The sequence below is a fragment of the Mustela putorius genome, unplaced genomic scaffold (assembly GCF_011764305.1).
Source record: "Mustela putorius furo isolate JIRA1106 unplaced genomic scaffold, ASM1176430v1.1 tig00003867_pilon_pilon_pilon, whole genome shotgun sequence".
In the NCBI taxonomy this organism is placed as follows: domain Eukaryota; kingdom Metazoa; phylum Chordata; class Mammalia; order Carnivora; family Mustelidae; genus Mustela; species Mustela putorius.
In genome coordinates, this window is record NW_025422019.1 from 19413839 (window position 1) to 19422318 (window position 8480).

An 8480-nucleotide genomic window follows, 5' to 3' on the forward strand; every position below is an offset into this window, starting at 1 on the left:
AAATAGTTCCAAAATATTTGGTAATCTAAAAATGTGCATATTTGCTAGATTAAATGATTAAACTGTGTTGAATTATTTGGATATCTGTTTTAATTCCAAATAAGATAAATTGCTAAAATATTGATTATTAAATACAGGTTTATGTACCTGTGTCTTATCACAGAGAAACTATAGATAAATTTAGGTCTGTTAGTAAACATGTTTTTTGCTTTACTGTTTTTTGCTTTACTGAATGATCATACTACAAAAAAGGACACTTCTAAAAATTCTTATTCACAAATTTGCAAATTAAAAAAAATGCTGATAGGAGAGTATATTCACAACAGTCTACTACTTAGTTTTTGATGTAGGAAAGAATGTTATGGTTTGATGCTCACAGTCAAAAAAAGAATTCTTGAGACATCTTTAGTGCAGAAATCTATTGTGATTTTATTAAAGCATGGGGACAGGACCCATGGGTAGAAAGAACTGCACAGGGGTCATGAGGAGGGGCTCATTATACACTTTCAAGTTGGGAGGGGGTTAAGGATAGTCTGGAAGGAACTTTGGAAGCAAGGTTTCCAGGACCTTGAAGGGGCTAGTTACTGTTGGGAAAAGGTCATTTATTACCATCTAATAAAACCTTATTCGTGAGACCCTTCAGATGTTTATCAGTGGGCCATATTCTTGGGGCATGATTATCAACATTATCTTGGAGGGGTTTAGAGAAAGGAAGTTTCCAAAAGAATTTTTATACGTTAAAGTAGACCTACAGGATGGGGTGAGGTGTGAGAGGGGAGTCAGGCTAGGACTGCCTTCTGCCCTAGCAAAAATACTAACACTGAGGCAGTTGAGTCCCTAGAGGAATGTCACTCTGCCTTTTATAAGGACTTGTCAATGGGCTGTAGGGAGTAAGGAAATTGAATATTTTTCTTCTGTCTTTGTTTCCCACCAGGTTTTACCAGAAATTAAGGTTTCTAAGCATTAAGAATTTTAATAAATATAATTAAAACTATTGGAAATACTAAGGGAAGCAACTCTATGCAAGAGAACTAGGAGATGTGTTTTTGTTAAAGAAGATATAAGAAATGGGAATCCATTTTTGTGGAAGGAAAAGAAAGTAATTTTGTCCTAAAATGAGACTGGGTGGGTATAGTGAAGGAACACCTGAGGTAAAATATAAATGAAAAAGAAAATTGTAGAAAATTTGTGAAAAATGGTATCTTTAGAAAATAATTTTATAAGTGGTTAGAACTAAGATTAAAATAAATGGAAAACATATTCCTGGCATATTCCAAAAGATCTGTTAATTAGGCTTATTTAATATGCAAAATACATAGAAAATACTGCCAAATAAATAATACTAAGTGCTCTTTAGATTGTATTTGTAAGATTGTGGCATATGTAGATAATATCCATTCTGTTTCTGCAGAAATGTCCCCTCATCAGATTTTTGCCATTCTAATGTTCTTGTGACATGCCAATAGACTGCTTCTGAAAACAGATCAATATATATAACTAATAGCTGTAAATTCAATAAACAGGCCTACCAGATGCCCAAGACAGCCACTTGGTTCTTTCTGGTTCCCTGACAAACCCCACTTTTCAGTTTTTACATACCTTCACCCACAATAGTACATTTAAAATGACTCAAATTATGAATAGACACTGGTGTACAGACTTCTATAAAATTTTAAAACCTGAAACTGGGCCTTATTAAGCTATCATTTAGTGTGAGTTATCAATGTGTTCTTGTTACTAAATGTATGAATTCTGGATGGGTTACAGCCTTTCTTTGTTACAAAGCTGATGCCCTTGCAGTAAAACAGAACCCAATCGTTAAAAAAAAATAAAGTTTCCCAGTTGGCATGTACAGTGATCAAGGCACCCACTTCACTGGACAAATTAAAGATACCTTAATAAAAACCTTACAGAATTCTTAAAATTCTATTAGTCTACATTGTTGTCTTATGTTAGTATGACTTATACTGTTAAATCTTTAATGTTTTATTCTCAGGCCTGTCATCAGCTGGTTAAAAAAAGCCTTTCTAAATTCTAATTCAAAAAAGCCTGTCCATCTTGGTCCTTGTAACTTGGTATTTTAAAACATCAGAGAAAGACAGCCCCTGTACCATTAGAAGCAACCTTACCAAGTGCTTGTGACCTGACACTCACTAAAAGATGCTAGAGACCTCTAAATCAAATTGACAAGGAGGAGAATTAACTAACAACAAGGTGTGCACTCCTTCAAACCAAGACACCAGATCAAGACTTCTTACTTCAACAAAATATAAAATCCTTTCTGTCTTCCTTTTCTTTCCTCTGGCATTGGCCTAAAAGGATGGCAACCTTCATTAGTATCTCCCAGGCCACTGCTACAGTAAGGTAGTCTCTTTTATTACAGGGTACCAAAAAAAAAAAAAAAAAAAAACCTCTCTGTCTGACTTTTCACAAGAAAAAAAATAAGACATCTTGGGGCACCTGGGTGGCTCAGTGGATTAAAGCCTCTGCCTTCGGCTCAGGTCATGATCCCAGTGTTCTGGGGTCGAGCCCCACATTGGGCTCTCTTCATGGCAGTGAGCCTGCTTTCCCCCCTCTCTTTCTGCCTGCCTCTCTGCCTGCTTGTGATCTTTGTCTGTCAAATAAATAAATAAAATCTTAAAAAAAAAATAAGACATCTCATTGGTCACTCTCCTTATTAATAGAATAGCTCTTGATTATCATTGAGATGAGCAAGGTGTCTGTGCTGTGTCTAACACTACCTGCTCTGCCTGGATTAACTCTTCTGGGGAAGTTAAAACTCAGTTACATAGGATTAAGTCACTTGGCTTAAAAAAAAAAAGTAATTCGCTCCATGAGTTTGGTCTTTGATTTTCATTGGTTTAGGTCTTGGAGCTAAGGATTCCAAAGTATACTCCAAATACATTGGGAATTATCCTGCTTATAGTAATTATAATCATCTCCCTGGGTGCACTATAGCCTCTCAAAAGTTTTAAATTCCTGTTTGTAGGCATTAACCACCAAATTAACCATCAAATGATCTTCCTAAGACTGAGACATCTAAGGAATGAGGTAAATAACCAACTTAAACATTGTGAATGGGAAGCCATGGCCTAGAACTATCACAGAAGCAAAACTCAATCAATCAATCAATCAATCAATCAGGACATACAGATACCAAAGGAGCTACAAAAACTGATCTGTACTTGTGGGGAATATGAGGGAGTAGGAGGATCCTAAACTCACTTTGTTTCACAGATATACCTAGGTAACACCTATATCAATGTTTAAAAAAAGAAAAAATAAACACAGAAAATGTCTTGAAGACTGGCAGAACAGATTCTCCAAAGCTAAAAATAAGGAGGCCACACTAATGAGGGTAGGAAGATCAGAGACTGGTGAGGAACTAAATGGACTCTCAGGACTGTCCCTAAGAGGGAGGGATACCATGGACATGGAGAGTAGAGATAAACAGAGCCTCACACTAGGCACCCCAGGGAGAGGGACTCCACATAAGGAAGATGAATTCCCATAATATATGGCTTTGAAGATCAGAGGAACCTAATTTCATGAGTTCCTATCATTAACACCTGGACATTTAAAAATCAGTGGGCTCAGCTCTGGTAGTACCTATAGGGCAATAGGAAACTGGGTCTCCACCCTTGAAGAAATGGCATAACAAGCATACCCACAAAGAGACAATATAGAAGCAGCAGTTTGAAAAATGCCAGAGGTATAAGGGAGGGAGATTTGTTTACTAATCTCAGAATATATGATGGGGAGCAATGGTGGGGAAGAGATCTTTGGGAGACTTATTCAAGAGAAGAGCTGGCAGTTGTCATTTCCCTCCTCAGCCCCCAAGCATAGACCCATGGACACCTGTAGGAAGTAGTATAGCTGGAATAATTTCCACCTAGCTTGCCAACAGCATTCTCCAGCCCTGCATGCTTCTGCAGATCTGCCCATTCCAGTCCAGCTGGGATCTGCAGTTTTGGGTAGTTATAGGTCTTTCCTGTGTAAGACACCAAGAAACCTGCTGGCACTATGTGTCTTGGCCCTATATGCCTGTGGATTCATCTCCTTTAGCCCTGTGGTGGGAGTTTACTAAAGGAGTTTACTAAAGGAGCTCCAGGTCCCCTCCCCATAGAAGATCTGTGCAAACCTTGCTAACAGCATGGACTTCACCCCTACATTTTCTGCAGACCTACCTCCTCCACTGCACACTCTAGAGTCCATCCATTATGGTGCTACAAGCCAGGCAATGTGTAAGGAGACCCAGTAAAATATAGCACCAATCCAAAGTGACTCTTGATCTGGAAAGAGGGGAAGACAACCATGCATACCAATCTGACTGTGACCCTAATAGCAGGCTGGGGGAAATAACTTTGGTTCAACTACAGAACCTGCCCACCAATGGAAGATTCTCTGGGGAAAGCAAAGGGAAGTGCCCTGCAATTTGGTACTACTGCATCTCTGGCGAATGCCTCATCCTATTCAACCAAAGTGACCCCACACTGGTCTACTAACAACACAGGGACAAAATCTTATCCACAGCAGACAATGAGAGCCACTGCAAATGACTGGACTGAAGGCAAAAGTGGTTCAGTCACAGTAGTAGGGCATGCATAACACACATAGTTGCCACTGCAGATGAATAGGGGATATTACACTGTAGGGGGTTATAAGACCCCTTCCGTTACAGGCCACTACTTTCAAGAGTAGGAGATGTAGTTGATTACTGTGTAGTCTCTAACCCAGAGAAATGGATACTATGTTATACAAAATGAAGAGACAAAGGAATATGTCCCAAATGAAAGATCAGGAACAAAATCACTACATGAAAGCTAAAGAACAGAGAAGTAATATGCATGATAGAGAATCTAAAGTAATGGTCATAAATATAATTACTGGCCTTGAGAAAAGAGTGGAGGACCTCACTGAGACATTTATTAAAGAGAGAAAACATAAGTACTAATCAGAAAAAGATCTCAATAACTTAAATTAAAAATACACTAGATGGAATACATGGTAGGTTAGAGAAAGCAGAAGAGCAGATAAGTGACTTGGAGGCCAGAATAATGCAAGACAAACTGATAAGGAAAGAGAAAATAATAATAAATGAAAATAGGCTGAGGGAACTCAGAGAAAACATCAAGCATACTTTGCATTATAGGTTTGCATTATAGGGACACTAGAAGGAGAAGAGGTAGAAAAGGGTGCGGAAAATTTGAAGAAATCATAGCTGAAAATTTTCCAAATCTGGGGAAGGAAACAGAAGTCCTGATCAAAGATATACAGAGAACCTCAAATAAAATCAAACCAGGGAAGTCCACACAAAATCACATAGTAATTTAAATGGCAAAAAGTGGTGATAAAGAATTTTTTAAAAGCAATAGAAAAAAAGACAGTTACATGCAAGAAGAACCCCATAAAGCTATCAGCTGATTTTTTAGCAGAAACTTTTTAGGCCAGAAGAAACTTGCATGATATACTCTAATTACTGAAGGAGAAGAAAAAAAAATAAAACATGCATCCAAGAATACTTTACATAACAGGACTATCATCCACAATGTAGGGTATGTTTTCAATAAGAGAAGGTATGAGAAATGGAGATGTGGCAGGTGTGTGTGTGTGTGTGTGTGTGTGTGTGTGTGTTTTGAGATTTTTTTTGTTGTTGAAAGTAATGTTTTAAAGAAACAACAATAACAGCAGCAGCAACAACAAAAAACAGGATAAAATCAGAATGTGGGGAAAAAAGTTTGTAGAAGGATTGCATAAAATTAATCTTTAAAAAGGAATTTTAATGTGTGATCAAGCTGGCTAAGAATTAAAAGAAGTTATTTTAAAATGAACTTTAATTTCATAAGCTGATACAAAATTAGAATTTGGTTTTCGATTAAAAGGACAAAGTTTTCTTGGAGTTTTGGTCTACTTCTGATAAGATTATGAAAGTTTCTTTAACTTCTACATAACAAGTTTCATAATGACCTGTGATCCTATTTAGGCAAATACTATAAAATCTTTAAAAGATATTTTTGACAAACTTCTCCAAATCTAAACGAAGTCTTTCTGCTCTGGAATATTCAAAAGGATTTATTAAACTAATTAGGCTTATTCTATATGTAAATTACATGGGAAGCACTGTCAAAGTGACACTGAACCTTCTTTATATTGTATTTATAAGACTGGCACAAATACATAAAGCCCTTTCTGCTTCTGTGAAATATGGTCCCTTTTTATCAGACATCTGCTATCCTGATGTCTTGGTAACATGGCAACAATGTATCCCTAAATCAGAAATTAAGATGGATGGATAATGACTATAAAGAACAGAACAGTCAGGGCTATGGGAAACCCAAGAGAGCTGCTTAGTTCTTCCTGGCTTCCTCATTAACCCCATTTTTTTTTTTTTTTTTTTTTTTAGTTTTTCTGTTCCTTCACACACTACAGTACATTTTAAATGTTTCAAATTATAAATATAGACATTGGTAGTGAGATTTCTACAACATTGCAAAAAGAGTCTACCAGCAATGTTTATTTAATCTCTTAGGTCTCTAATCCCAGAAAAACTGTTTTTGTTCCTAGAGCTTTCAGACCTCTTTTTCAATCCTTTGAACACCTGTAGCGGGACTTCATTCAACTACTACTTAGTATGGGCTACCAATATGTTCTTATTTGTATGTTTTCCCTGCTGCAAGGTGATGCCCTCACAATGGAACAAAAACTGTTATAAAATATTTCCCCCTTGGGGCATACCTTCCATAACTTCCAATAATTGAGGCACCTACTTCACTGGGCAAATGATACAAGCCTTAACAGAAACTCTGCAAACTTCTTGGAATTCTATCAGAATATAAACTTCTGCTGAAATCTTATTGTCTCATGGTAGTATGACCTGCTAGTGAAAGGCTCTAATGTCATATGCTCAAGCCTATCACCAATAGGTTAAAAAAGCCTTTCAGGATCCCAGTTCAAAGGATCCTGTTGGTCACAATACTGGGTATTCTGGAGAAAGAGAAAGACAACCCTTAAGCCCTGTTGCAAGGGCCTTACTAAATGCTCCGGACCACTAACAATGCTGTAAAACTAAAAAAAGTATTGAGGCTTGGGTACACATCTCACAGCTAAAGAAGGCTCCATCTGAGCCTTCTTTAGAGATACACTGGATATCTCTGAATCAAATTAATGAGGATGAGAAGCAGATGACATCTGAGTAGACTGTTTTCCCCAGACTCAGGACCAGGCCTGTATTTATACTTCCACCACCATCACCATTTTCAATGATTAACACACTATATCTACCTCTACCATCCTTTTAATATTACAACATCTGTACCTACTAACCAATCCCTCAATTTCTAAAACCAATCTGGTGCCCCTAAAGGATATATTTTTGTTTGTGGCTATGATCATTAGCCTTGGGCCTATACATGCCTTGACAACTAGTGGGAACTTGGTTTTTTGTTTTTTTGTTTTTTTTAAGATTTTATTTATTTATTTGACAGACAGAGATCACAAGTAGACAGAGAGGCAGGCAGAGGGAGAGAGAGGGAAGCAGGCTCCCTGCTGAGCAGAGAGCCCGATATGGGCCTCGATCCCAGGACCCTGAGATCATGACCTGAGCCGAAGGCAGCGGCTTAACCCACTGAGCCACCCAGGCGCCCCTGGGAACTTGGTTTTACTTGGCTTTTTACGCTGCCCTTTTTCAGGTCCTGAAATTGGTTACAAAACAATCTCAAGGTACTCATAGCCCAAAAAAGAAGGCCCTCAACATTCTATTACGCATATACAGATCTCTCAGAATACCAGGATGGTTCTTAGAGTTAGCGTCAAGGTTGTCCTCCCAGCTTTGTTTTTTGGAGTCAAAGGCAAACCTTTTCTCTTGGGCAGACATAGGCAAGGCGATGAGGGGGCAGCGCTAAGTTATGATGGGAAATCTCACTCAAACTATAAACAGAACCGTCTTGTCCATTTCTAGAACCATTAGAGCCCAACAGAGGCCCCTAGACTCTCTATACTGAGTCACAATAGTCAGCAGAATAGTTTCAGATAACCTTTTAGCTGCCCAAGTAGGAGCCTATACAACAGAAAACAGTGCTTGCTGTGTATAGATCAACCCCCTGAAAAAGGTAAAACTAAAAACTATTAAGCTATTTACATTGGTCAGTTCCCTAAAGAGATGTTCGAAATTTTCCCCAGGATGGCTTTTTACATTTTCTAGTAGTTCACGCTCTTGGAGCTTGGAGCTCTTTTGTGTTTGGTTTTACAAGTTGTACTATTAGTCATTATCATAACTTGTATCTTAATTGTTATATTTAAGCTGTTTGTAATGTGCTTTTTCTCACGTAGTTCTACTCAAAATGCCAAAAGAATGGTTCGATCTTAAAAAGTGTTAATGAGATCTATACTTTGACAACAAAAAAATTAAACCTTAATTGACCATAGCCTAAAGACCCTCTCCCTAAAAGGCTTCCTCCTTCTTTCTCAAATATAGTCCTAGG